General features: G+C 41.3%; 1 long non-coding RNA gene and 1 pseudogene across 1 annotated transcript in view; one reads left to right on the top strand and one right to left on the bottom strand.

The window, feature by feature from the left end:
- Positions 1 to 6756, top strand: part of LOC117802578 — a 24529-nt gene extending 17773 nt beyond the window's left edge. Inside the window, exon 3 of the long non-coding RNA XR_004625940.1 lies at positions 6354 to 6756. This is a non-coding gene — a long non-coding RNA (uncharacterized LOC117802578). The remainder of the gene's footprint in view (positions 1 to 6353) is intronic.
- A 96-nt stretch (positions 6757 to 6852) lies between these two features.
- Positions 6853 to 20971, bottom strand: LOC100478323 (annotated as a pseudogene).
- Positions 20972 to 21384: the final 413 nt, after the last annotated feature.

Here is a 21384-nt window from a genome sequence, read left to right as displayed (position 1 = left end):
TTCCATACAAATTTAAGGACTATTTGTTCCAGTTCTTTGAAAAATGTCCTCGGTATTTTGATCGGGATAGCATTGAAAGTGTAGATTGCTCTGGGTAGTATGGACATTTTAACTATGTTAATTCTTCCAATCCATGAGCATGGAATATTTTTCCATCTTTTTATGTCTTCCTCAATATCTTTCAAAAGTGATCTATAGTTTCTAGGATATAGGTCCTTTACGTCTCTGGTTAAGTTAATTCCAAGGTAACGTATGGTTTTTGGTGTTATTGTAAATGGGATGGATTCCCTAATTTCTCTTTCTTCAGTCTCGTTATTCGTGTATAGAAATGCAACTGATTTCTGGGCATTGATTTTGTATCCTGCCACCTTACTGAATTGTTCTATAACTTCTAATAGTTTGGGAGTGGATTCCTTTGGGTTTTCCATATAGAGTATCATGTCATCTGCAAAGAGAGACAGTTTGACTTCTTCTTTGCCGATTTGGATACCTTTGATCCCTTTTTGTCTTCTGATTGCTGTTGCAAGGACTTCTAGTACTATGTTGAATAATAGTGGCGAGAGTGGGCATCCTTGTCGTGTTCCTGATCTTAAGGGAAAGGCTTCCAGCTTTTCCCCATTGAGAATAATGCTTGCAGTAGGCTTTTCATAGATGGCTTTTATGAGATTGAGAAATGTACCCTCTATTCCTACACTCTGAAGGGTTTTAATCAGGAAAGGATGCTGTATTTTGTCAAATGCTTTTTCTGCATCAATTGAGAGGATCATATGGTTCTTGAGTCTTTTCTTGTTGATATGATGTATCACATTGATTGATTTGCGAGTGTTGAACCATGCTTGCATCCCAGGTATGAATCCCACTTGGTCATGATGGATAATCCTTTTAATGTACTGTTGGATTCTATTAGCAAGGATCTTGTTGAGGATTTTGGCATCCATATTCATTAGAGAAATCGGTCTGTAATTCTCCTTTTTGAGGGGGTCTTTGCCTGGTTTGGGGATCAAGGTAATATTAGCCTCATAGAATGAGTTTGGTAGCTTTCCTTCTGTTTCTATTTTTTGAAATAGCTTTAGGAGAATAGGTATTATTTCTTCTTTGAATGTTTGGTAGAATTCCCCAGGAAAACCATCTGGGCCTGGAGTTTTATTTATTTGGAAGGTTGTTTATCACTGACTCAATTTCTTCATAGTTAATTGGCCTATTTAAGAAATCTATTTCTTCCTGTCTTTTCACTTTCTTGATAGTGTCCTTTGAAGCAGAAAAGTTTTAAATTTTTAAGATTGAGATATAATTGACTTACAACTTTACGTTAGTTGCAGGTGTACAACATAATGATTTGATATTTGCATATATTGCATAATGATTACTACAACAAGTCTCATTGATATCCATCATTATACATAGTTACAAACTTTTTATCTTGTGATGAGAACTTTTAAAATCTATTCTCTTAGAAACTTTTGAATATGCAGTGCAGTATTACTAACTAGACACCATGCAGTACATTATATCCCCAGAATTTATTACTTATTTTATAACTTGAAGTATGAATCTTTTAAAAAAATTTTTTTTATTTAGGGGCACCTGGGTGGCTCAGTAGGTTAAGTGCCTGCTTGCTCAGGTCATGATCTCAGGATCCTGGGATTGAGTCCTGCATTGGGCTCCCTGCTCAGCGGGGACTCTGCTTCTCCCTCTCCCTCTGCAGCTCCCTCTGTTTGTGCGCACTTTCTCTCTAATAAATAAATAAATAAATAAATAAAATCTTTAAAAATTTTTTAAATTTAAATTCGACTTAATTAACATATAGTGTATTGTTAGTGTCAGAGGTAGAATTTAGTGATTCATCAGTTGCATATAATACCCAGTGCTCATTCCATCAAGTGCCCTCCTTAATGCCCACCACCCAGTTACCCTATCCCCCCACCTCAGTTTATTTGTTCTCTATATTTAAGAGTCTTTTATAGCTTCCCTCCCTCTCTGTCTTTATCTTATTTTTCCTTCCCTCCCCTTATGTTCATCTGTTTTGTTTCTTAAATTCCACATATGAGTGAAATCATATCTTTATCTTTCTCTGACTGACTTATTTTGCTTAGCACAATGCCCTCTAGGTCCATCCATGTCATTGCAAATGGCAAGATTTCATTCTTTTTGATGGCCAAGTAATATTCTATTGCGCGCACACACACACAACACCACATCTTCTTTATCCATTCATCTGTCACTGGACATCTGGGCTTTTTCTGCATTTTGGCTATTGTGGACATTGCTACTATAAACATTGGGGTGCATGTGCCCCTTCATTTTTTTTTAAAGATTTTCTTTATTTAACAGAGAGAGAGAGAGAGCATAAGCAGGGGGAGTGGCAGGCAGAGGGAGAGGGAAAAGCAGGTTCCCCCGCTGAGCAGAGAGCCTGACATGGGGTTCAATCCTAGGACATTGGGATCATGACCTGAAGCTCATGAACCATGAGCTGAAGGCAGACACTTAACCAACTGAGTTACCTAGGCACCCCAGTATGTGCCCCTTCAAATCACTATGTTTGTATCCTTTGGATAAATACCTAGAAGTACAATTGCTTGAATGGAGGGTAGCTCTATTTTTAACTTTTTGAAGAACCTCCATACTGTTTTCCAGAGTGGCTGCACCAGCCTGCATTCCCATTAACAATGTAAGGGGTTCCCATTTCTCTACATCCTTGCCAACATCTGTTGTTTCCTGAGTTGTTAATTTTAGCCATTCTGGGTGTGAGGTTGTATCTTATTGTGGTTTTGATTTGCATTTCCATGATGCTGAGTGATGTTGAACATTATTTCATGCATCTGTTGGCCTTTTGTATGTCTTCTTTGGAGAAATTTCTGTTCATGTCTTCTGCCCATTTCTTAACTGGATTCTTTTGTTTTTTGGGTGTTGAGTTTGATAAGTTCAAAGTAGGCACCTTTTGACCATCTTCACCCATTTCACCCATCCCCAACCTCTGGCCATCACCAATCTGTTCTCTGTATCTATGAGTTACACTTTTTTAAAAAAAAGATTTTATGTATGAGTGAGATCGTACAGTTTTTGTCTTTCTGTCTGACTTATTTCACTTATGATGCTTTCAGGTTCTATCCATGTTGTTGTAAAAGTTTTTAATTTTGAAGCAGCTTAATTTATCCATTTTTTCTTCTCATGCTTTTCGTGTCATATCTAACAATATATGGCCAAGTCCAAGGTTATGAAGATACATTTCTGTTTTCTTCTAGGAGTTTTACAGTTACAGCTCTTACGTTTAGGTTTTGGTTCATCTTGAGATAATGTTTATATATGGTCTGTGTATGGACATCCAGTTTTCTGAGCACCAATTTTTGAAAGAACTATTCTTTCCTCATTGAATAGTCTTGGAGCTCTTGTCAAAAATTGACCCTAGAGGGGCGCCTGGGTGGCACAGCGGTTAAGCGTCTGCCTTCGGCTCAGGGCGTGATCCCGGCGTTACGGGATCGAGCCACGTCAGGCTCCTCTGCTGGGAGCCTGCTTCTTCCTCTCCCACTCCCCCTGCTTGTGTCCCCTCTCTCACTGACTGTCTCTATCTCTGTCAAATAAATAAATAAAATCTTTAAAAAAAAAAAAAATTGACCCTAGACACATGGGTTTTTTTCTGGGCTCTCAATTCTATTCATTGATGTTTATGTCTAACCTTAAGCCAGTACCATACTGTTTTGATTACCATTATTTTGTAGTCTATTTTGAAATGAAGAAATGTGAGTCCTCCATGTTTTTCAAGATTGTCTTGGGCTTTTCAGAAGCTCTTGTAATATTATGTGCAGTTTAGAATCAGCTTGTAAATTTCTACAAAGTCAGCTGGGATTCTGATAAAGATTGCATTGAATCTATAGATCAATTTATAATATAATATAATATAATATAATAATCTTCTGATCCAGGAATATAGGATTTTTTTCAATTTATTTAGATATCCTTTAATTTCTTTCAACATTTTTTAGTTTTCAGAGTATAATGTTATACTTGTTTTGTAAGTGTGTTTCTAAGAATTATATTCTTTTTGATGCTATTTCAAATGGAATTATTTTCTTAATTTCATTTTCAGATTGTTCATTGAAAGTATATAAAAAAGACTGATTTTTGTATGCTGATCTTGCATTCTGTGGCCTTGATGAAAAGAGAACTGTTTCTTAGTTCTAATAGTTTTTCAGGTTATTCCTTAGGATTCTCTATATACAAGGAAGTCCACATCATCTGTGGATAGGGATAATTTTACTTCTTCCTTTCTAATCTGGATGTCTTTTTTAAATCCTTGCCCAATTTCCCTGACTAGAACCTTCTATTACAACTTTGAATAGAAATAGCGAGGGTGGACATCCTTGTCTTATTCCTGATTTTAGGGGGGAAAACATCCAGTCTTTCACCATTAAATATGTTAGTTGTGAGTTATTTAGAGATGCTCTTTTGTCAGGTTCCCTTCTGTCCCTAGTTTGTTGATGTTTGTTGAGTGTAGGTTTTGAATTTTATCAAATGCTTTTTTGTGTCTATTGAGATGATCATATGATTCTTTTTTCATTTTAGTGATATGATGCATTAAAATAATTATTTTTCAGATGTTAGACTAAGCTTGCATTCCTAAGGTAAATCTCTCTTGGTCGTGATGCATCCTTTTAATGTTGTTGCATTTAGTTTGCTAGATTTGAGGAGCCTCGTTTTTTCTCTTCATTCACTTTAATTCCTACTTTATGTTTTAAATTCACCAATAAAGAGTGAACCTGTAAAACCCTAGGCAACCCACCCCTGACCCCAATAAAGGCAAAACCCCAGGCCCATGCTCTCTGCGTCTGTACCCTGATCTCACTGTATGGCCCCTGATGTTCCATGTACCCTCTAGGACTTGTCAGTCATCAACCTTGTGTTTTTTCAAAGTTTCTTGATGGTTGTTGCTGAAGTGCATCTTGCAGTCATAAGAACCCGTGGGCTGGTCTAGCCTCAACACTGGGGAAGTGGTGTTGACCCCAGGCGTTTCTAGCCTGTAGCTTCACTACAGGCTGGGACCAACACACAAAAAATGGCTACTCGGAAGGTTTTGTTTGTTAACTCTGACATCTGGTTGCTGTCACTTGAAGTATCTGTTGCCTGTTCTTTTTGTTTTGTGTTCTTTTTTTCAATGTTAAGTCATACTTTCTTGTTTCTTTGCATGTACTATAATTTTTTTTTTTTAGTCACAAACTGGACATTTTAGATAATATCGTGTAACCCTTCCAATAGGGCTTGTTATTTGCTCGTTTATTTGTTTAGTGACTGACTGGATTATTTTAGCATAGTCTATTCTCTCTCCATCCCCCCCTTTCCTGTGGTAAACCTCGAATGTTGCCCTGGGTGGGGGAAGCCTGACCATTCATAGTCACCCTGGGATGTGGAGGTTTTGGCAGGGCTTTCTTTGACATCTCTTCCTTGGACCACACTGCTGTAGGCTCCACCAATTGCCCACTGGTTACTCTATTATTTTCAGCAAAGCCCTGGTGCAAAAATTGCTCCCCAGATGAAACCAATCCAATTCAGTCTCCTTTGACAGGGTAGTTTTCTTTTTAAGATTTTATTTATTTATTTTGAGAGAGGGGAGAGAGGGAGAAAGGGAGAATGAGGTGGGGGAGGAGCAGAGGAAGAGAGAATCTCAAGCCGACCACACCAAGCGGGGAGCACTGAGCCTGACAGAAGGGCTTGATCTCAAAACCCTGAGATCATGACCTGAGCTGAAATCAGGAGCCAGACAGTCAACCTACTGAGCCACCCAGGTGCCCTGACGAAATAGTTTTTTGAGATCAGTATTTTTTTTTAAAGACCTTTATTTATTTATTTGACAAGAAGAGAGAGAACACAAGCAGGGGGAGCAGGAGAGGGAGAAGCAGGCTCCCCGCTGAGCAGGGAGCCTGATGCGGGACTCTAGGGCCTGAGCTGAAGGCAGCCGCTTCACCTACTGAGCCACCCAGGAGCCCTGAGAGCAGAATTTGAGTTTATTCTGATCCCAGGCAGGCTCCTCCCCGCTCCATTTCCCAGGTTTTCCAACTGGCCTATGCTTTGCCTATATATCCAATAAATATGTCATTCTCCTCCCAGTTGCCTTTCACCACAATCTACACTGTTTTTGGGAGAACCCTCAGGCTTGAACTTCACATTGATAGCAGATGAAGTCAGTGTCTTTGGGAAGAGAGTAAGAGCTGTCTTTTTCATCCTGCTTCTTCCCTTAGGCAAAATCTCTGAGCCTTTCCTCTGAAGGGGCGGAGGGGGACAGTGGCACACTTCTCGCTCCAGGAACTGAGCACTCAGTAGAGAGAGGTAGTAACATCACATCTTCTGGCTTGCACTTCCAGCTTGGAACCACTGCCTGGTGAGCTGAGGCAGGGACAGAGCCCTGTGGACTCTCAGAAGCACCACATCCAGGGTTGAGTCTCAGTCCTGTGAGCAGGATCTGGGCAGAAGAAAGGAGCCCTCATTTCTCCGTCACCCTCACAGGAAGTGAGCCTCTGCAACAGGTTGCTGGGGACAAGATGAGAAATGCTGATGTCCTGCTGTGCATAGGAAATAGCCCTCCAACTGGGAGCTGCGGGGAGCGGGAGCCCTGTGCTCTCTCTTGGCTGTACTGGTCTTGAGTGTTCATCTTGCCCCGGTGGGAGTGGGGGAAGGAGGAGTGGGTCTCAGTTTAAATACCATAGACTCTTAGTGTTTGTACTGAGTTTTAGTAATTTTGTTTGTTTTGTTTTAGTAAAGGTTTCTTTTTTCTTTTCTTTTTTTAATAAATGTTTTTCTAGAGATTTTAAATGATTTTGTTTTTTTTTTTCTTTTTCAACAAGAACCAAGTTTTTCGTTTGTTCATTTCTCGCATGTGAAGTATCCCTCGATGACATCCTTGGCCTGAGACTCTTTGCCATAGTCCTTAACCACTATGCAACTGCAACCAACCACTTTGTGGGGTTTTCCTCTTTGTCAACTTCACAGAGACCTACCCATCCCCTGGTTTCTTGTTGTCATCAGCCTTAATTAGATGATTTTGGTGTTCAGCACAAAGGGCCTCCACCAAATCGACGTACATAGGCTCATCACAGTTGGAGGCAAATGCACAAAGATGGGCTTGGAGCTTGTGTAAGGCTTTGGCCGCTTAGCGAATTCCACGTGCTAGGCCTTTGTGGATGACGGTGGTCTTCAGCTCCTCTTGCAAAGCAGCAGTCTGAACACCCATTACACCTCCAGCAGCCATGCCTTCCTCAGCCACGGCAGCTGGTTACTGGTGGAGCCGAATCTTGAGCGCACCTAAGCCTCCCCCTCCGTGCAACTGGGTGGCAGCAGCAGGGAAAAACAAAGACTGATTTTATGTTGGTTTGTTTTTAAAAAATTTTTTCTCCAGTTTCATTGGTGAACAGGTCCACAGTGTCTTCATCTTGCTCGTGGAAGTCTTCCATTCCACCGTGGTTTCTTGCATTATACCTCTACTTTCTTAGTTTCCTTTCGTTATTCTAGAAGTCCAGAATAGGTTTTTGTTATAACTTTGTTAAATTAACATTTGTTGAAGAAATGCAAGATGTGGATGTTGCTGTGGTTCAACAAAAGATGACGAGAGAAATTGAAAGAAAGTATTATTAGGGGCGCCTGGGTGGCTTGGTCGTTAAGAGTCTGGCTACGGCTCAGGGCGTGATCCCAGAGTCCTGGGATCGAGCCCCACATTGGGCTCCTCCGCTGGGAGCCTGCTTCTTCCTCTCCCATTCCCCCTGCTTGTGTTCCCTCTCTCACTGGCTGTCTGTCTCTCTGTCAAATAAATAAATAAATAAAACCTGAAAAAAAAAAAAAGAGAGGGTTATTACTCACAAGATCTGGAGGAAGTACACAGTATGTGTCAATGGGCCACTTGGGCACTTGGGAAGGTCAAGGTAGGGTTCAGGCAGAGAGGGACAGGACCTGGGGCACGTGCCTTTATCATTCTCCGTGGGTGGGGAGGGCTTTGGGGTTCCTGGGCTAAGGCTGGATTGGTCAATTCAAACCCAAAACAATGTGGTCCGGAGAAGCTCCACAGGGAGTCTTTTTTTTTTTAAATTTTATTTATTTGTCAGACAGAGAGAGAGCACAAGCAGGGGGAGTGGCAGGCGGAGGGAGAAGCACGCTCCCTGCCGAGCAAGGTGCCGAGCAAGGAGCCGGATGCGGGACTCCATCCCAGGACCCTGGGATCATGACCCACCCAAGCTGAAGGGAGATGCCCAACCAACTAAGCCACCCAGGCATCCCATCCACGGGGAATCTTTTATTTTATTTTTTTATTTGACAGAGATAGAGACAGCCAGTGAGAGAGGGAACACAAGCAGGGGGAGTGGGAGAGGAAGAAGCAGGCTCATAGAGGAGGAGCCTGATGTGGGGCTCGATCCCACAACGCCGGGATCACGCCCTGAGCCGAAGGCAGACGCTTAACCGCTGTGCCACCCAGGCGCCCCCGATCCATGGGGAATCTTATCTATGGGGTACACAAGAGTAAGGCTCTGGGAGAGAGGACAGACAGTTGGTCACTAGGGCTGTTCAGGAAATCATGTCAGGAACTTATATTTGCTTGTGACTCTGCAGGCCATTACCTGGGACATGTGCTTGCTGGGGGTTAATGTCAGTTAAGACCCTTGGCAGGCTGCTTGGCTAAACAAAGTAAATGCGATGGCAGCAATAGCACGGCTAGCTTAGCTAAACTCCCGACATATTTCTTACTGAAACATAAGGCTGTTACAGGTTTTCTTCTCCTCTAAATGCCCACAGTTCCTGGTCATGCTGCTTCGAAGAACGGACAGGTAGACCAGATGGAGTGGTGGGCAGCAAAACAAAGTTTATTGAGTGACAGCAAAGTGATAGTGCAAAGATGCCGAAGAGGGGAGGGAACCCGAGAGGGTTGCCAATTTGACATTTAGATCTAGGGGGTTTTATGGGCTTGTTGGTGGGCTGTTTTAATCTGATTAACTTTCCCTGCGCCTGTCATCCAATCAGATTTTTGTCATCTATCTATCATGTGGGAAAGGGTGGAGGGCTCCTTCCAGGGTGGTGTAAAATCCTTTTAAGGGTGGTTTCTTCTTAGGATGGGGGCCCTTGTCTCTGCCAGCCTTTCTTCATCTATCCTTCATCAAGGCAACAGTTTTAAACCCCTTCCCTTTAAAACAGTGTGAAGTGTATTTAATAACAACTGTTAGATATAATAAAGTATTCACACCAAAACATACTTAATTTTTTTACACCACATCTGACATTTACAGAACCACACATTTTATTTTATTTTATTTTATTTTATTTTATTTTATTTTATTTTATTTTATTTTATTTTATTTTATTTTATTTTATTTTATTTTATTTTATTTTATTTTATTTTATTTTATTTTATTTTATTTTATTTTATTTTATTTTATTTTATTTTATTTTATTTTATTTTATTTTATTTTATTTTATTTTATTTTATTTTATTTTATTTTATTTTATTTTATTTTATTTTATTTTATTTTATTTTATTTTATTTTATTTTATTTTATTTTATTTTATTTTATTTTATTTTATTTTATTTTATTTTATTTTATTTTATTTTATTTTATTTTATTTTATTTTATTTTATTTTATTTTATTTTATTTTATTTTATTTTATTTTATTTTATTTTATTTTATTTTATTTTATTTTATTTTATTTTATTTTATTTTATTTTATTTTATTTTATTTTATTTTATTTTATTTTATTTTATTTTATTTTATTTTATTTTATTTTATTTTATTTTATTTTATTTTATTTTATTTTATTTTATTTTATTTTATTTTATTTTATTTTATTTTATTTTATTTTATTTTATTTTATTTTATTTTATTTTATTTTATTTTATTTTATTTTATTTTATTTTATTTTATTTTATTTTATTTTATTTTATTTTATTTTATTTTATTTTATTTTATTTTATTTTATTTTATTTTATTTTATTTTATTTTATTTTATTTTATTTTATTTTATTTTATTTTATTTTATTTTATTTTATTTTATTTTATTTTATTTTATTTTATTTTAAAGTAATGCTAGGCCCAACATGGGGCTTAAACTCATATCCCTAAGATCAATAGTGGCATGCTCTACAGACTGGCCAACCAGGTGCCCTAGAACCATACCTTTAAAAAAAACTATTTTGGGGGCACCTGAGTGGCTCAGTCTGTTAAGCTTCTGCCTTCAGCTCAGGTCATGATCCCGGAGTCCCAGATCGAGCCGCTTTTCCCTTTCGCTCTGCCTCTCCCCCTCACTCATGCTCTCTCTCTCAAATAAATAAATAAAATCTTTAAAAAACCGAAAACTTTATTTTTAGCCAATTTTAGACTTACAGAAAAGTTGCAAACATAATTCAGAAAGTTCCCACATATTTTCCACATAGCTTCATCTCATTCTGACATCTTACTTGACCAAAGTACAGTGATTAAAACCAAGAAATTAACCTTGGTATAATACTATTATCTAATGTACAAAACTTACTAGAATTTCAGCAGTTTCACTGATGTCCTTTTCCTGTTTTGAGATTTCACAGAGCATTGAGTTGTTATTTCTCCTTTGCGTCTTCTAATCTATGACAGTCCTGTGGTCTTTCCTTATCTTCCATGACCTTGACATTTTACAGAGTATTGGTGGAGAATTTTGTAAGATGTCCATCAATGTGGGCTTGTTTGAGGTTTTCTTGTGATTAGAATGAGGTTATGCATTTTGGGCAAATGATTTTTTGTCCTTCTCAGTGTACTGTAGTGAGGCGTTTATGACATTGTTATGTTGTTACACGTTAACCTTGATCATTTGATTAAGGTGCAGCCTGTGAGGTTTCTCCCACTGTAAAGTTACTATCTTCCCCTTGTCTTCGTAAATATCTTGTTTCTCCTCAAAATTTTGCCTGCTCATTTTATTTTATTTTATTATTTATTTTTTAAAGATTTTATTTCTTTATTTGGCAGAAAGAGAGTAGGGGGAGTGGCAGGCAAAGGGAGAGGGAGAAGCAGGCTCCCCAAGGAGGAGAGAGCCCAATGCAGGGCTCGACCCCAGGACCCTGGGATTATGACCCAAACTAAAGGCAGTCGCTTAACCAATTGAGCCACCCAGGCAGCCCACCTGCTAATTTTAGGATCCACCTTTCCTGCAAGGAGTTAACACAGTGGTACTTGCCTAATACTGAATTTTGTATTTCCCTCTTTCTTTCTACACACATTAGCTGGAATTCTTCTGTAAGAATTCTTTTCCTATTTATTCATTTATGTCAGTATAGATTCATAATATTTATCTTATTCTGTGGGTTATAATCCAACACCATAATTTATTTATTTTAATGCTCAAATTGTTCTAACTTTCCCCATTTAGAGCTCCTTCAGGTTTGGTTCCTGTGTCTTTTTGACAAGTCCCTTCTTTTTTTCAGCGCTGCCTTACTTTCTGGCACTGCAAAATATTCTGGATTCATCTTATATTTTTTCTGCCCCAGCCCTTGAATCAACCACTCTCCAAGGAGTCCTGATTAACTGAAAATGGTGTATAGAAACCAATATCTGGGGGCGACTGGGTGGCTCAGTCATTAAGTGTCTGCCTTCGGCTCAGGGTGTGATCCCAGGGTCCTAGGATCGAGCCCCGCGTCAGACTCCCTGCTCTGTTGGAGCCTGCTTCTTCCTCTCCCACTCCCCCTGCTTGTGTTCCCTCTCTCACTGGCTGTCTCTCTCTCTGTGTCAAATAAATTTAAAAAATCTTAAAAAAAAAAAAAAAGAAACCAATATCTGGGTGCTAAGTGTGCTCATTGCTACCAGGCTCCTTCTGTGGAAAAGCTAGGAAATACATACATCTCTACTAACCCATGTACACACATATCCGTATTTTTAGAGAACTCTATCTGTATACATATGTTAAAACCATGATTTTATGCTGTTACCTCTGATTCCAGTCCAATACTATGCGGCTTGTTATTTGTAACTTTTTTTTCCAATAGTGAGAAACCAGGCTCTCCACTGTATACAACATTCTTACTTATTTATTCATAAAGTACACATAAAGTGGTGTTAACCCATTGTTAACCCATACTCCTTTGAAAAACACATTTATACTCTAGATTATAGCATTTATGTAGTTCTTTTTGTCTTTAATCTCTTTAAAATTTTTAAAAGATTTTATTTATTTATTTATTTATTTATTAGACAGAGAGAGAGGTACAAGCAGGGTAAGTGGCAGAGGGAGAGGGAGAAGCAGGCTCCCTGCTGAGCAAGGATCCCAATGAGGGACTAGATCTCAGGACTCTGAGATCATGACCTGAGCCCAAGGCAGATGTTTAACTAACACAGGTCCCCCTGTCTATAACCTTTTATTATGCAGATGAGATCTGTTTTCCAAGGTTACTTAGAGTAGTTCTTTTCTTCCTCACCCCTTCAGTGAGATTTTGTTTTTTTATTTATAGTACAGGTTCATGTGTGACCATATTATGTCTTGGATTCCCACCACATCTGCATAGGTCTGAATTACTTGTTTATTTTGGGGGGGAATGTGAAACATTACTATGGTTCTATTACAAAAAGGTATTCTCAAAGAAGTATAACTCTGTCCTCATCTGTATTACTCCATTCCCATTCTCCTCTTCTTTTTACCCCTTTCCAACCACCCCTTGTAACCAATTTCTTAAATTTGTATTCATTCCCTCCCATTAAAAAAAATAAAATGTGAATCTGTCTGAAGTAGAGACTGTTAGCCACCTATCCCAACTTGTCTTCATCTTCCAAAGTCATACAATCTCTGATGTTAGCTCGTCATGTAACTGCCTGGATCAAATGCTCCCATCTTGCCAGTCTCCCATGCAGCTAGCTGTAGCCACAGGGCTACATTTTTGCCAATGAGATGCAAAGAATTAAAGTCATATGGCAGTTTTTGGAAAACTGCTTTAAAAGATTGATACATATATTTTTTTCTCTCTCGCTTTTCACCTAATATTCCATCCTGCTGCCTAGAATGTAAATGTGATGGCTGGAACTCCAACAGCCACATTAGACAATGAAGACAAGAGTTCAAGTGAGGCAGGTGTGGAAAGCTTGAAAAGCCTGTGTTCCTGATGATATCTTAGAGTCTCCATACCAATTCCAGACTGGAATTGTGTCTATATGTATGTATGTATGTATATATGTATACGTGTGATGATGAAAACTTATCACATGCAAGACTTACTCCTTTTTTAAAGTTTACTTATTTATTTTAGAAATCTCTACACAGTGTGGGGCTCCAACTCACCACACTGAGATCCAGAGTCTTATGCTCTTCTGATTGAGCCAGCTAGGCACCCCAAAACTTATTCATTGTTAATTTGGATTTTCTATTACATGCAGCTGATATTAATCCTGATTCAGTGTCTAAATCAAACTAAGCAAATAGATCTAGATACGATTTTATTTTTGCATGTGTTATTTAAATTTATTATTTAATTATTTACAGTGCCATGTAAATCCTATAATAGGTCAGAATGAAAGCAATAAGTTTATGTTAGAACACTCAGTATTGTGGGGCACCTGGCTGGCTCAGTCAGAAGGGCATGCAACTCTCGATCTCTGTGTCGTGAGTTCAAGCCCCACATTGGGTGTAGAAATTACTAAAAAAATTAATAAACTTAAAAAAAAAGAACACTGGTATTATAATACAGTCAGGGTTCATATATAGTTGGTGTTGACATGTACAGTTATGCTGGTTATTTATGGCTATCTCCAGTACTGAATAAGAAGTGTCCGTGCCATATTAGTTATTGAGTATTTTGAAAATCACCCCACATAAGAATTGCATTCACTGATATACACATTTAACAAATAGCTATGGAATGTATTGTGCTAGGTGCTGATGCAATATAGAATGAAAAGGAACACAGACCCTGTGTAGTCAACCAATGAGGCTATAGACATTACTCAAAACAGTTGTGTGTGTATACATATGAATATTATGACAAATGAGAGGGAGAAGGATGAGAAAACCACTGTTCTGAGAGTAGGAGTTTGTTTGGTTTTTTGTAGGAGTGGGAAGCTTAAAGTTTAGGGGTTCCTAGTCAGAAGATCAGGGACAGCCTGAGGAGACTGAGATCTGAAAGCTGGGTAGTAGTTAAAAAGGTAAAGGGTGGGGCGCCTGGGTGGCACGGCAGTTAAGCGTCTGCCTTCGGCTCAGGGCGTGATCCCAGCGTTATGGGATCGAGCCCCACATCAGGCTCCTCCTCTTTGAGCCTGCTTCTTCCTCTCCCACTCCCCCTGCTGTGTTCCCTCTCTCGCTGGCTGTCTCTATCTCTGTCAAATAAATAAATAAAATCTTTAAAAAATAAAAAGGTAAAGGAAAGAGCAGATGCAAAGGCCCTGTGATGAGACGGATCCTGGTGTGAGGCATTAGCACATGTTCAGTGTGGCTTGAGCAGAGAGAAGAAAGTACAAGATGAGGTCCATGAGGCAGGGAGAAGCTAGACTGTGCCCAGCCATAAAAGCCATATTACAGAGTCCCATAGGGATCACCGTCCTTTATCACCTGATGTCCAATATTTTGAAAACCATTATTTTTCATGTATTTTTTGTCTTTTTGTTGTTGTTTTCTCTACCTTTTCCTTAATGATTACCTAGGATTCCATGGTATGGATGTGTCTTGATTTATACAGCCAATCCTCTATACTAATCGTTAAGCTATTTTCCAAGTTTTTGCTGTTTCAGTGTTGCAATCAGCCTCTTGATATATATAACTTTCATTGTAGGACAACTGTGCAGACATATGTCAGGAGAAGGTGCTGATGCAAATGCAGACCCTGCTGGGTGAATTAAATAGGGTTTCTCTCCTATGGGCGTTTTTCTTTTCCAAACCCGCTGTCTCTCAGTGCAGCCCAGCCTCCTCCGGGAACTCCCAATTCATTAGGCAGGTCTGTATGTACACCTCAGCTGTGAACAGTTTCAAGTTCTTTTTGTGTTTAGGACTACTGAGCCATTGCAAATGAAAAGGTGAGGTTATGCGGGGTGACTGCCTAGCTCAGTTGCTGGTGTGTGCAACTCTTTTTTTTTAAGATTTATTTACTTGATTTATATATAGAGAGAGTGAGAGAGCACAAGCAGGGGGAGTGGCAGAGGGAGAGGGAGAAGCAGGCTCCCTGCCAAGCAGGGAGCCTGATGTGGGACTCGATCCCAGATGGTGGGATCCTGACCTGAGCTGAAGGCAGACGCTTAACCGACTGAGCCACCCAGGTGCCCCAGGTGACCCTCATTGAACCTGGCATTAGATAATATACACTAGTATTCCGGGACACCACTCAAGGACACTCAGCACAAATAGTCTTCATTCATTATCCTCTCTGACCTCAGGTAAATACAGCTGGTCCAAAACATTCCTGAGTTAAGAGCTGGGTACCCAGAATAAGGCTCAGTTCCTGGAGACTGTGGGTCATCCAACAGATTCTTCGATGAGATGAATGGCCTGTTTGGAAGGATCTAGGGTCAAACCCAGAATCATCTCTCATCATCTCTATTCTCAAGAAATGTCTCCCACAACCTTTGCCTATTTCTACAGAAACTGCTAACACATGTTAGCACCTGCATGGTCCTCAGTTCTCTATATGCTTCCCACATATGTGGCTTGAGGTACAGATAAATTGGACAGTACCAATTTTAGACCTTTGACCTTGCTTATCTACCCCTAACTTGAAAACAAACTTACCATTGACCACCAGGTGGCACCCTATCCCAGACTACAGTATACTACAGTTAGGGTAAGCATGTTTTTTAAAGATTTTATTTATTTATTTGACAGAGAGACAGCCAGTGAGAGAGGGAATACAAGCAGGGGGAGTGGGAGAGGAAGAAGCAGGCTCCCAGAGGAGGAGCCCGATGTGGGGTTTGATCCCAGGACCCCGGGACCACACCCCGAGCGGAAGGCAGACGCTCAACGACTGAGACACCCAGGCGCCCCAAGGGTAAGCATTTTTAAGACCTCTTTCTTTGAGAATGTCTGAGCTGAACTTCCTCTGGAGTGTCAAGTTTAAACATTGTGGATTCAGTCCCGATATGAATTTATTATTATTATTATTTTTTAAGATTTTGTTTATTGGACAGAGATAGAGAGCATGAGCAGGGCGGAGGGGCAGAGGGAGGGGGAGAAGCAGACTCCCCAGGAGCAGGGAACCCGACACGGGGCTCAATCCCAGGATCATGACCCAAGCCAAGGTAGACAACCAACTGACTGAGCCACCCAGGCGCCCCCCAATATGAATTTAAAGAACCTTTTAACAAGTAACCATATAGTGAAACTGGCTGTGGTCTCTCACTCTGTTCCTCCCCTGTTCATTCTGTATTTACTGAGTGTCTACTACGGATTAGAAAATTCTGTAGAAATGAGTCTTATGACTTCCTTTTTCTTCTTTTTTAAAAATTTTCTTGTGATTTACTTCTATCTGGACTACCAGACATCTCTGTCCATGCCAATCTCATGAGTTTCCTCCTTAGTTCAGCTGGCTTAGGGTCAGAACTTTTCCAACTGGGAGTAACCTTCACTTTTGCCCTCGAAAAACAGAAGGAAGAACAACAGGGCCACAAATCCCTTCCCTTAAGCAAGTACAAGGAGGCCAATGCTGTGCTATTTATAGCAAGCAATGCAAGAGGAAATAAACCAAGATGCCTTCTCTTTGTAGGTAACTTTGTTCTGTTTCCTTGTTACTTTATCACTTCCTTGGATGATTATAGCCATATTTCATAGGCCTGCAAGCACCTGAACCTTGCTCAGTGACACCAAATGCTGGCAAATCTGACCCAAGTGTCCTTCCATCTTGTCCCATGGCACTTACAATGGGCTAGGCTTGCTATCTGATTTCCTATCATGGCTTTTTGCTTTATTTCATGTCCCTACCATTCTTGATTCAAAGCATTTTTAGCCCACAGTATCTATCAAGACCCCTTTTTGAACTATACATGAGCCACTTTGTGAAGGACTTTGCCTCTGGCAGACTGTTAGAGGATGCAGAGGATGTGAAAGTAGGGAAAGTGGCAGAAGAGATTGACAGGTTAGTTTCAGTGAGACATAGCAGCCCCGTTAACCAGAGTGGGAATCCCCTGCTGGTTTGCATTCTCTTAACATTTCTGAGAGAAAAACAGAAACTCAGAAATCAGCAAGGTATGAAAAGATAGTTTGGGCTAACCTGCTTTTGGTTTGTGGGATTCAAAGCAGTTCTTGTTTTCTGATCACAAACGTCAGTTTTATTGGTGGAGAGTAATTTGTACACATAATGCAGAAACAACATAGGGCTCTGACTTTATTCAGTAAAGTTCAGCAAATAAAATGACAGCGGCTGAGGTTAGCTATGAGAAGTCACTAGACAAACTAGACTGTCAGGGTAAGAATAATGTTGGCAGAAGGATGATATTAGGAAATGAAAAGCAACAGGTCAATTCAAGGAACATTGGAAATAAAGGAACATAGTGACTGAAGGAAGATGGAGAAGTGAAGGTCAGAAGTCCAGGTCCTTCTTCCTGGAGACGCAAGTGCCCTGAACTTCAGACTTGACTGCCTCTTTTGTGGCAAATATATTATAATGGCTGCTATTTTCATCTAGGCCTCCTTTTTTTATCTGTGAAATGAGGGGATTAAACAAGACAGTGTAGGGAGAGTTGTGACGGACTTGAAACAGAGCAAAATGATCCCAGGTGTGTTCAATGGAAAAATAGGTGGATATTCTCTAAACATGCCCTTCTGGGTCATCCTTGTTTTTAGCTCTTTCGTAAGTCTATGACTTGTAGATGGCTGCGAGCAATGAAAACGGCTCTTACCCACAGACATGCAGATGAATTTTGATGTGTGGAAATGCAATTGAATTCCCTTCCTCCTGGAGTTCTTCCAATTTCGTACCAATTTGTAAATTCATTTCAGCATTACTGACTGCTTACATATATGTGGATCTTTGAATTATTCTTTGAACCAATTGTAATATCTTAGTCCTCTAACTTGTCAATGAGTTAAATAACATCTTTGACCTATTCTTCTTTTATATTTGCATGAGTCATGAATTTATCCTGTTTAAAAAACCATCCATCAGGGGCTCCTGGGTGGTACAGCGGTTAAGCGTCTGCCTTCGGCTCAGGGCATGATCCCGGCGTTATGGGATCGAGCCCCACATCAGGCTCCTCCGCTATGAGCCTGCTTCTTCCTCTCCCACTCCCCCTGCTTGTGTTCCCTCTCTGGCTGGCTGTCTCTGTCGAATAAACAAATAAAATCTTAAAAAAAAAGCAAAACTTATCCATCAATGACAATTGCTCAAAAGTCCAATGATCACAAATTGTTTGGTTAAAAAAAATATATTTTAGTAGAATACTGTGGTGAAAGTGGTAAATTGCTTAACATAGTCCATGCTTATAATTATAACCAGGAACATGGACAAAAAAGATCAAGTGCTAAAGAGTAATGGTTTATCGAATACTCTGGGAGTCTGCTTTGAGTCACGTAGAACTCATGGCTGAAGGTGCTTTCTGAACAGAAATTTTATTGGCCAGGCTTGTGTCTGAGACTATTCAGAGTGAGAAGGCTCTTCCACCATAGAAAACCTTGGCCTCAGCCATACTTTGGTAATATGCTTTTGTCATGTGCCTTTTGTGTCCTCTTTGGGCTTTTTGCAGAGAGAAGTGGTTGTGACTTTACTGCACTGGAGGGTCTCAGCTAAGACCACGTTCCAAGAAATGATGGTGGAATGGGATTTGGAGAGGGCAGCCTTGAGAAAAAGGGTACACATGGGAGAAGGAATTCTCACAGGAATCTTCAGGAATCTGGAGTAAATCTTACTCCTTTCCTTTACCATGTATCTTTGAAAAGCTAATTCTAGGGGTGCCTGGGTGGCACAGTCATTAAGCATCTGCCTTCGGCTCAGGGGGTGATCCCAGCATTCTGGGATCGAGCCCCACATCAGGCTTCTCCTGTAGGAGCCTGCTTCTTCCTCTCCCGCTCCCCCTGCTTGTGTTCCCTCTCTTGCTGGTTGTCTCTCTATGTCAAATTAATATATAAAATCTTTAAAAAAATAAAAAGAAAAGCTGATTCTATAATCTGAAAAAAAATAATTTTTTTGAAAAAAATAATTTTTATAGACACTGAGTATCTTAGTCTGATCCTCCTGAAATCAGACCTTACCATTAAAACTTGTGTGTAAGTCATCTATTTGGGCATGTGATCCTAGGAGACTTGAGTGAAAACAGGGACAGAGGAAAATCCAATACCTATGCTCATGTGCATATGTTAGGGCTTGGAACTAGGCAGATGGGACCATTCTGTGCAAGGCCCCATTCCCTCCCAGCCCTGGCAATGTAGTTGAGATTTCTCTAGCTTTCCCTTCAGAAGGAATATGTGCATTTGTGTAGGTTATGGCTTGGAATTAGGCAGATGAGGGTACCCCTGATAGCCCCTTCCCTGAACCGGCCTCAAGATAGATGGTCCTGTTCTGGGACCGTGGCTGCCCTGACCCATGGAGCTTGCACACACACACTATGCCCTGCATCAGTCTGGCAAGGGGGCGGGGACCCCCAGAGCTGTGTACCTGGTGTCCGTCGAGAATCACATGCCTCCAGAGCAGAGAAAGCCCATCCCACAAAATTCTTTCTAAGGCAGCAGCACCCTTCAACTAGTGAGAGTGCCCATTTAGATTGGCTGCCTGATGAAGTCCCACGCTTTCCAGCAATCAAAGCTCCTAGGTCTTTCTCATGGGAGCCTATCCCTGCACCCAGTCAGAACCCGTCTTGGCAAGACAGTCCAAATTCTCCGGCTTTATCATAAGGGGGAATAAGTATGTACATTTGTGTATGTTAGACCTTGGAAAGAAGCCGATGCCTTGTACCCCAACAGCTCATCTTGTGATCAGCCTATGTGGACATTTGCCTGATTGCGGGTTCCTGGCTACCCTGACTTGCCATGCTCCTGAATGAGCGCTATGACTTTTGACATTCCAGGATGGGCGGCCAAACCCCATAGGCCTGAAGAGATTGTTTGGTCCTGAAACACCTGCATAGCCCTGGGCAGAGGGATCCCACCCCTGAGATTCTTTGTCAGGCAGCAGCTTAAAACTGGGGACCTGTAGTTCCCAGGTGGATGAACTGCCGGGTGGGGTCCCTGGCTCAGCCACCCTCCTTTGTGGGGGAATATGCTTCATAGGGAATAGCCTCCTAGAAAGGCTATTCAGGGGATTGCAATATAGCCTGAGCTCCAAAAGCCTGAAGGGCACCTAGTACTACCAACCTTGAGGGACCAGGTTGCCCCAGATGAGCTGATGGGGTATATGTTGCACATGTGCAAGCCAAGCAAATCAAGGTTACCAGGGACCCAAACAGAACAAGTGTCTATAAAGAGACCAGGTTGCGAGGGCAAGCTGTTGAACAAAACATATGCCTCCTTCCAAGCCCTGAGTCACACAAATGCACATATGTATTCCTTCCACAAGTAAAGCTGGAGGAGTCCGGACTGCCTGGACAAGATGGGACCCCCTAGTAGGGGCGGGACTCTCATAAGAGGAACCACACACACTTGATGGCTGGGGGGTGAGAACTCCATCAGGCAGCTGGGCCCAAAGGACAATAACTGACACCTGCTGAGAGAGGCCAAGTCAGAAAAAGCTTCAGGGGTGGGCTCCCTCTGCCTGGGGACCTAGGCAGGGGGTGTGGGACTGGCCACAGCCCATCAGGCCTAAAGGGCCCTGTCAGAGCTAGGAGGCTGAGGCAGTGTGTATTACCCAAGGGCGGGCGACCAGATCAGGGACGGGGGGTGGGGACTGGAACACAACCAGGGTCTGGAGAGGACGGTGCCAGGAGAAGGCTGTTGGGGGTACACGTAACCACCTGCCTCCAAGCCCTAACCTACCGCATGCATATTCCTTCTGAAGGGGAAGCTGGAGGAGTGTGGACGGCCTTGCGCAGCTGGGGCCTGTCAGGCTGCTGGGCCTCCTCCAACAGGGGACACCTGGGAGCCATGATCGCTGGGAAGCCCGGGACCCCATCAGGCGGTCAGTGGAAATGGGACTGAGTGGGGGCAGTTTCAAGCTGCCACCTCAGAAAGATGTTTGGGCATGAGTTCCCTCTGCCCGGAGCCCAAGCACGTGGTTCGGGAACCAACGAGCTGCTCAGGCTCCCAGGGCCTGGCTGAAAGGTTGATGTGGTACGTACAGCGCATGTTCCAGTCTCACAGGGCCCCGTAGTGGGAGTCTGGGAAGAGGCCTGCGTGGAGCCAGACAGGTGGTTTTGGGCGGCCAGTGGGGAAGAGCCGCTGGTGATGTTTCCTGACAGCTGTCTAATTCCAAGCCCTGACCTGTGCAAATGCGTGTGTTTGTCCTGGCTGGACTGTCTTACCAGGCGTTTGGCAGGCTTCCGGGTCTCCTCCAACAAGA

The sequence above is a fragment of the Ailuropoda melanoleuca genome, chromosome 6, assembly GCF_002007445.2.
Source record: "Ailuropoda melanoleuca isolate Jingjing chromosome 6, ASM200744v2, whole genome shotgun sequence".
Lineage (NCBI taxonomy): Eukaryota > Metazoa > Chordata > Mammalia > Carnivora > Ursidae > Ailuropoda > Ailuropoda melanoleuca.
Note: the sequence above shows the minus strand (reverse complement) of the source record. Positions and strands in the feature narration are given on the sequence as shown.